The sequence below is a fragment of the Capsicum annuum genome, chromosome 4 (assembly GCF_002878395.1).
Source record: "Capsicum annuum cultivar UCD-10X-F1 chromosome 4, UCD10Xv1.1, whole genome shotgun sequence".
In the NCBI taxonomy this organism is placed as follows: Eukaryota; Viridiplantae; Streptophyta; class Magnoliopsida; order Solanales; family Solanaceae; genus Capsicum; species Capsicum annuum.
This window is the reverse complement of record NC_061114.1, coordinates 24,462,204-24,470,989: the sequence shown is the minus strand read 5'-3', so window position 1 is coordinate 24,470,989 and position 8,786 is coordinate 24,462,204.

The following is an 8,786-nucleotide window of genomic DNA, read 5'->3' as shown; positions in this document are numbered from 1 at the left end:
ATGGTAAAGAGTTTAAGGATAAGGAAAACACAACACTTGAGGTTGAGCTGTTAAAGGAGTTCTACCTAGACAAGGAGATTGTCCTAAAGAAGGACTTTGACTTAACAGCAAACTCTGATGAGTTGAAGAGTTCAACAGAAGATAGAAGACTGATGACATAAAGGACTCTTTGACGAGTTATTGTTAAATAGATAGGAAGTGACACTGATAGTCACTTGTGTACTTACAAAGATGTGAACAATTAAAATTATCTCGTCAGTTTCAAAGCTTAAAGAAGTCATAGTTCAACCTGTTCCTATTATTTTGAGTTAAGAAGTCTTAGACTTTATGTATTAGGTTGGTTCTTGAGTTGTACTATTTCATCTAATTCTAGTCTCAGTGAAGTATAAAATGAGTTGGTATTATTGTCTTCAAGTTGGGGAACTCAAAGACTTGGGAACAATCACCTTGGGAAAGTTTTTGTATTGTAAAAGTAGGAATTAGAAGTTTATAATTCCTAGTTTACAAGAGTCTTGTAATTTGTTGATTGTTGAGGCTCAAGTGATTTAGTGAAATTGGGGTTAAATCTCGTGGAGGTACAGGTCATGGTTTTTTACACATCTTTAAGTCGGGTGTTTTTCACATAAAAAATCACAGTGTTATTTACTTACTGTTTTAGGTGGATTGAAACACGTTAGTCCTTGTTTCATCAATAGGCAACTGCTAGTCTAAAATAAGTTAATCAGTAGGAAAATTCTTTAACAAGTGATATTAGAGTGAGGTTGTCTTAAAAAAGGTTAGAACCTAAGAAAAATATCACTATGATGAATTCCGCACAACCTACTGGTCACAGTGAAGGTTAAACTACTAGACCTCCACTCTTTGATAGTTCTCACTTCATTTGGTGGAAAGCTAGGATGTAAATGCTTCTTCAGGGTAAAGACTATGAGTTGTGGGACAGGATCAGTGATGGTCCAATTATTCCAATGAAATTGGTTAATGGTTAACAAGTCAAGAAAGTGAGAAGTTAATTTACTGTTGATGATTTGATTGCTTGAAGGAAGAATTCAAAGGATAAAAACATTTGTGTATGGACTAGGTCCAGCTGAGTACAACTGAGGGTCAAATTGTACCACTGCCAATCAAATCTGGGATACCTTGTTTAATGCACATGAGGGCACCACCCAAGTAAGAAAATTCAAAATTGCTCTTCTCGTTACTGAATATGAGGCCTTTAAAATGAAGTAGAATGAATCTCTTCATGAGATAATGACAAGACTGACCACTTTAACAAATGAATTTACTTTCTTTGGTAAAGTCAATCCTATTGAAGAACAAGTTGAAAAGGTGTTGAGGTTATTGAATAAGTCCAAATGGGACGTTAAAATCACTACCATTAGGGAAGCAAGGGATCTCACTAAGATGACTTTGGATGAATTAGTGGGAAATTTGAAGACTTATGAAATGAAAATTGATGAAATCAAGAAGGAAGTAGCAGCTTCTGAGAAAAAACTAGCCTTGAAGGCATCTAACAGTGATGAAGAAATTGAACTGGATGAAGAACAGGTTGACTTCATAACTAAGAAATTCAGTAAATTCTTCTAAAAGAAGAAAGAAACGGGTAGAAAAAAATATTTCGATAACAATCCTACTGGATGTTAAAAGTGTGGTAAGACTGATCATCAAATCAGGGATTTTCTTATTTGGGAAATTGAATGGAGAAAAGTATGAGCTGAGAATGAATTGAAGAAAAAGGCCAAAAAAAAGGAGAAGGAAGAATATGCTATGATAGCTACTTGGGGATCTAATTCATATAAATTAGATGATGATGAAGAAAGTTATGAAACTGCACTCATGGCCATTAGAGATTCAGACTTGGAAGAAGAAGATGACACTTTTGAGGTAACTGTTTTGAACTTAAATAAAAATTGCATTTATTTTCTAAAAAAAGCTTGTTTCTTTAATGAGTGCTTTAATTAATGATTTCCAAGAATTAACTTCTGATAGGGATGAGTTATTCAATAGTTTTGCAAGTCTCAAATTTGACTTTATTGATCTAGCAGCTTGCAAGAACACTGTTGAAAAGAAAAATTACACTCTTAAGGAACAGGTTGGTCAACTTGATTCTTCAAATATGACTCTAAAATATGAAATCTTAAAACTCACTCTTTCTGAAAAAGGAGAAAAAGTCAAAAGTGAAGAATAAGAAAACATTGAACTTGAATTGACTAAGTTCAAACAAGAATTTAGTGATGAAAAGGAAAAGGTAAACATTTTAAGTCAACAAGTCTCTAAGCCAAAACTTGATCTTGAAAGGGCAAACAGGTGGATAAATTCCTCAAGAATTGTTCATCAATTGAGTGAAAAAACTCATAGTGAAAGGGCTGGACTGGGGTTTTACAAAAGCTTTAATGTTACTCAAGATTTATGCTACATATGTGGTAATCATGGATATCTAACTATTGAGAGTCCAGTCGCTGCTAAAACCAAATCAAGGAGTACAAATCTTGTAAATAGATCTAACTCCATGAAATCTCAAACCAATTGAAAGAAAAACAAAACTTTTCAGAGGAACAGGTCACACAACCTGTTGCCTCAGTGGACTAGAAGAAATTTGATTCATTCGTTTACTGTTAAGAAAGCACCCAAGTTGTTCTGGGTTTCTAAATCTAACCTCTGATCTTCTTTTGTAAGTGAGAGTGAAAGGAAGCAATAGGCACTGATAGGGGATTGTTATATCAGACTTGCCCAGAATACCTCAGCAAAATGGAGTAGTAAAAAGGAAAAATAGGACTTTGTAAGATATGGCTAAAACAATGAAGCTTGCAGAAAATCTTGCATAAAACCTTTGGGCTAAGGCAATTAGTACTGCTGCATACATTATAAATAGATACATGATTAGGCCTATTCTTGAGAAGAGTCCCTATGAATTACTAAAAGGAAGAAAATCAAATATCTCTCACTTTAGAACTTTTTGTTGCAAATGTTTCATTTATAATAAAAGAAAAAATTTTTGGGAAATTTCGTACTAGAAGTGATAAGGGAATCTTTCTAGGATATTCACATTATAGTAAGGCATATAGGGTCCTAAATAATAGAACAAACTATGTTGAAGATAGTGTGCATATAGTATTTGATGAATCTTGTGCTAAGACTAATCTATAGGAAGAAAGTGATTCTGAAGAACAAATGAAGAAACAGGTTAAACAACTTGGTCCATCGACTAGAGGAGCTGAACCTGGGGGTACCTCAACAGGGAGAACTAATTCTGGAGGCACACTGATAGGAGGAACTGAACTACCAACTACACTAGCTCAAACCAATCACTGTGATCCTAGAAGCTCTCAAGGACTGATCCTAAAAGGATACAAGTATCAAGAATCTTATCCTATTGAAAATGTTCTTACTGATCTCACCTCAGGAATCACCACAAGATGTGGATTAAGGATCATGTGTACTTTCAAAGCCTTCTTGTCTGTGATTGAACCAAAAAAAATTAATGAAGTACGTCTGGATGCTAATTGGATCATAGTTATGCAAGAGAAGCTAAATCAGTTCAAAAGAAGGTTTGGCACTTAATTCCACCCCTAAAATATAGAACTGTGATTGGAACTAAGTGGATGTACAAAAATAAAGTTTATTAACATGGAATAGTTACAAAGAACAAGGCAAGATTGGTGGTCTAAGGATACAATCAGAAAGAAGGAATAGACTTTGATGAGACTTTTTCCCCTGTGGAAAGACCTGAAGCAATCAGATTTCTTATGGCCTTTGCTTCTTATAAGCAATTCAGACTTTACCTAATGGATTTGAAGAGTGCATTCTTGAATGTTATTCTCAAGGTGGAAGTTTATGTAAAATAATCTCATGTATTTGAAAGTATGAAATTTCCTTACTATGTTTACAAGCTTGACAAGTCTTTGAAAGTAAGGAATTTCCTGACTATGTTTACAATCTTGACAAAGCTTTGTATGAACTGAAACAAACTCAAAGATCTTGATATGAAAGATTATCAAAATTTCTTTTGGGGCATGGACATACTAAAGGTAAAATTGACAATGCTCTCTTCTTAAAAACTAATGGAAAGGATTTATTGATTGTGCAGGTATATGTTGATGACATTATTTTTGTCTTTACAAACATCAATATGACTCATAACTTTGTCAAACTCATAAGTTATGAATTTGAGATGGGTATGATAGGAGAGATAAATTTTTTAGGGTTGCAAATCAAACAAACAGCTTTTAGAACTATGATTCATCAACCAAAGAATGCAAAAAAAACTTCTTAAAAGGTTCTCCATGGAGGAAGCAAAGGAGATCAGTACTCTAATTACCACTACCACCAAGCTTGATAAGGATGAAATAAGTTTATCTGTGGAGGAAAAGTTATATCGAGGAATGATAGGATCACTACTTTACCTCACAGCAAGCAGACCTGATATTGTGTTCAGTGTGGGATTGTGTACAAGGTTTCAAACAAATCCTAAGGAGTCCTATCTCAAATTTTTGAAGAGAATTTTTAGATATCTCAAAGGAACCACTGATCTTGGTCTTTGGTATCCTAAAGGTAGTAACTTTAAGTTGGTAGGTTATTCTCATGCTGATATGAAGGCTATTTAGTGGACAGGAAAAGCACCACAGGTATGACACATTTTCTTGGATCATGTCTAATCACCTGGTTGACTAAGAAACAAAATTAGTAGCTTTGTCTACTGGTGAGGCTGAGTATGTTGCTGTTGGGTCATGTTGTGCTCAATTATTATGTATTAACCAACAACTCATGAATTTTGGTATGGATATGGGATGTATTCCTATTTTTTGTGATAATACAAGTTCCATCAATATTGAAAATAATCCTGTGCAACATAAAAGAACTAAACATATTGGTATTAGACACCATTTTCTTAGAGATATTGTTGAAAAGGTCTTATATCTATCATGTTCTATCCTGCTGAGGACCAGATTGTTGATATATTTACTAAGGTATTGGGTAAAGAGCACTTTGAAAAGAATAGACTAGAATTAGGGATGATTAAGGTTGCGTGAACTCCCTTAAATGATTGAATAGAATTCTCAATTCTTGTTTATGTCCTAAGCTAAATATGTTGACTAATTCAGTCTTGCACACTAAGTTGGGTGTCCTAATTCCAAAATTTTGACTGAACTAACTAAATTGTGTATTGAATTGTGCAAAGATACTAGTTCATACAAGTAATTTTTGCTATGCTTTAAAATCTTCCAAGTATAATCTTACATTAATATTTGCTAAAATCAACTTGATGAAACTACTAAGCCCACTTGGTCCCTAAATTAATTAAGTCTGTAACCACCAAATCCCAAGAGTCCATCTTTTCAAAAAGGCTGCTACAACTTTCCCATCATAGCTTGATAGGCTTTTCATATCGACTTCTATTCAAAATGCAATTACTCCACCAGCTTTACGTTTCATCTTCCATACTTTCTCATCTTTATATAGCACACATTACCTTACCCAATTCATCATATAATCTTTCTCTCTCTCCTTACGAAAATTGTGTTCCTTCCTCTTATTAAAATGGCTTCTTCATCATCTTTCGATAGGAAAAAATCCAACCCACCCAGTGAATCACAGTCGACTCAATTGGTGGTCCATGCTACTATAAACACCACATTTTATGTTCCTCCAACTATCCCTATAAAGCTATCAGATTTTTCTACTTGGAAAAATTTCCAAAACCCATTCTCAAATTTTTTGTTCGGCCTTATTTTCATCCCACCTTTACTCCTGATGTTGTCCCTCTTTAAATCATCAAACCTGATGATGTTCCTATTTCTAATCTTGTCCCCAGAAAAGCCAAATCCCAACTACAAAGAAAACAATCTCCTTCTTTCATTATTGTCGATGATCTTGAGGTTCCTGATAAACCAAATCCTTTTGATACTTCTCCAAGAACCCCTCATACTTGCCATAAAAAGAAACTAGAGTAGGCGTCTTTGGCTGATACACTTCGAGCCAGCAAAAAAAATGTGTTGCACTATCTGGTCCTTTTCTTGAAACCTCTTCTACAGATATGTTATTACGATCTGTGAATAAAAACAGGTATGTCAAACTAACCATTCCAATATCATATGTCTTTCTCCCTTCACCTTCCATCCCCATATTCAAAGTCAATCCTAAATATTCCAAATCAGCAAAATCAAAATCTGATTCTCGTCCTAAGAAATGGTTTGGGAAACTTGTTCCTTCTGACTCATCTGATTCTCAAGTAACTCGGACTACCTCTCCTATCCCTAATCTTGATTTTGAACTTAAAAAGACACCTCAAGGTTTTGATTCACAAATGGATCATGTCCTTCACTTTCAGAAAAGGAAATTAGCCTATGGTAGAGTAGTTACAACCTCTGGGATCCCCGCCATGGCAACCTTTCTCAAAAATTTAGAGGCCCAAGGGTAGTCTAATCAATTTCTACAGGGTAATCTTTAATGAAAGTTTGGTAAAGATTAGGTTTATAAGTTCTATACTAATGGGTTTGAAGGAGGAGAAGTACTGTCTACCACTTTGAGAGGCATAGAAATCAATCTTGTTGCTGATGATATTGCGAGGGTTCTCAATATTTCTATGGGGGGATGGGGCCATTATGTGAAGTTTGAATGGCCCCCTTTGGACAATTTGGCCTTTGCCTTAGAAATCTCTAGGAAACTCTTCAGTGACCCCTATCTTTTTCATCATTGTTGAGTACTCAAGAGAGAAATGTCCCCTGTACATCAGTTATATTTTGATGTTGTGCCAAAGATGATCCTCCTTAGGAAAGAAAGAAGCACTGAGGAGAACTTTCTTGATTTGTCTCCTATGGAGATCTTGGATACAAATGTCCCCTCTATATGCTTTACCATTTGAGTTCTGGCTTGCTCCAGTGTTTGATGATTACTCAGTGCCTGTTCAGGTGTGGTCATTATAGAACAAAAAGGATGTTATTGGAATGGTGGACCACATAGATTTACCTGTTTTTATAAGGAGTGTTGATACCCCTATTCAGCGTGCTAGGAATGCTCTTGCTGAGAAGGATGCTGAATTGATAGCAACTCAGGCTGCTCATGAGGCTGAGAGGGTAATGCTTTTTGCCAAAATTGATTTTTTCAACCTGATCATTCTCATGAACGTGCTGAAAATATTGAAACTATTTGCAGGCTAACCCAGTTGCTTCCCTCTGTTCCTTCCATGTAACGCCCCGAGAGTACACCTTGGAAGACATACGGTGCATACAGTCCTGAAGGACCACAAGCTAACTATGAAATGGTACCTGCTGTGAGCACTAAATGATAAAAAAAATAACATAGGCGGAATATATAACTATGCCATAAGGTTTTGGATACTAAAACATTTCTGTATCATAAATCTAGAAAACAACTGTCTGAAGACAACTGTCTGGAACTTATAAAATAAACCTAAACTGATTGACTATCTGAAATGTCCGAAATCCTCTAAAGTGGCTGACTAGGGAGTTGATGGGACAGGCCCTAACTAACTCTATCTAATTGCTGAACTGTAAGAACGAAAATAAATAAAGTTTATTCTCGAAATATGAGGACTCACCACTACTACGGCTGATAATTTAGAAGGTCTACGCACGATCCGGGAACTGAATATCTGAACCAACGATATGATACATCATAGCGCAAAAAAAAGTATGTGATCAGTAATTTGAATCTACTGGTATGCTAAATGAGGTAGGCTATTATGCATGGTTTTATGTGTATAAATAATAACTGACTAAATGAATAGCATGAGGTACTGATAGAATGCATGAGATCTATAAATACTGAGAATGTACAAAATCTTTAGATACTGATGGAGGTGTGACCAAGCATAAAACATGTTCTGAATATAATATATAAACTAGAATACTGAAATACTAATAACTGCATAGCTGATAAACTGTATGCTATAGTCAAGAAACACTGAACAAAATTGTGAACTGAGTACTGAAACTAAAACTGTGGGAGGTATCTTCTAACCGACATACACCAGTCTGAGCTGATCGGGGTCTAACCTATGACCCTAGTTGGAAGGGTGCTAGTACCATGCCATGGGTACTAACAATGGTTGTGAGTCAACCCTAGCTAGCAGGAAGACATTTTGTCAACCCTCACTAGCAGGAAAACTCAGGCGAGATGTGTCAACCCTTATCTCGCCAGAAGATATCTCAACCTATGGTGACTTCATAGTTCGGTAACTCAGGGATTGCTACTAAGGGTCACACCCCAACCTCGTAGGAAGGCCCCTATCCCTTGGTTCGCCTCGTACTGAATCCTACTCCCAGCTGAACTGACACTGATTGTGGAACTGGCTAAGCTTAATTGGACAAGTAACTGATCATGATGGTTAACTGGCTGAATGTACTCATAGTTTATCCAAACTATTCTGTAACTACTAAAATTTTGTAAACAACTAAGTTTTCGAGTATTCATAACGCCCAGGACTCAATAACAATAACAACAGAGACACATGAAAGCTTTGAAACTATGGAAGGAAACCATTGCTCACAATTATTCACTTAAGAATTTCATCAAACACATGGGGACTAAGAATTTAACATGGGGATTCCTTATAACATGAAAAGATTGCACAATCACATGGCCAAATCATAAGCTTAGGGTTTTACTCTGAATTTGTATGAACACGATATGGACATCACAATATTTAAAACATACTATAACGCATTCCATGTTAACTCAATTGAAAACATAACAAAGGTCATTATTCAAAACTCATTCTTTGAGGCATTTCATCAAACACTTGATATTCGTAGTTTAAGATAAGCATG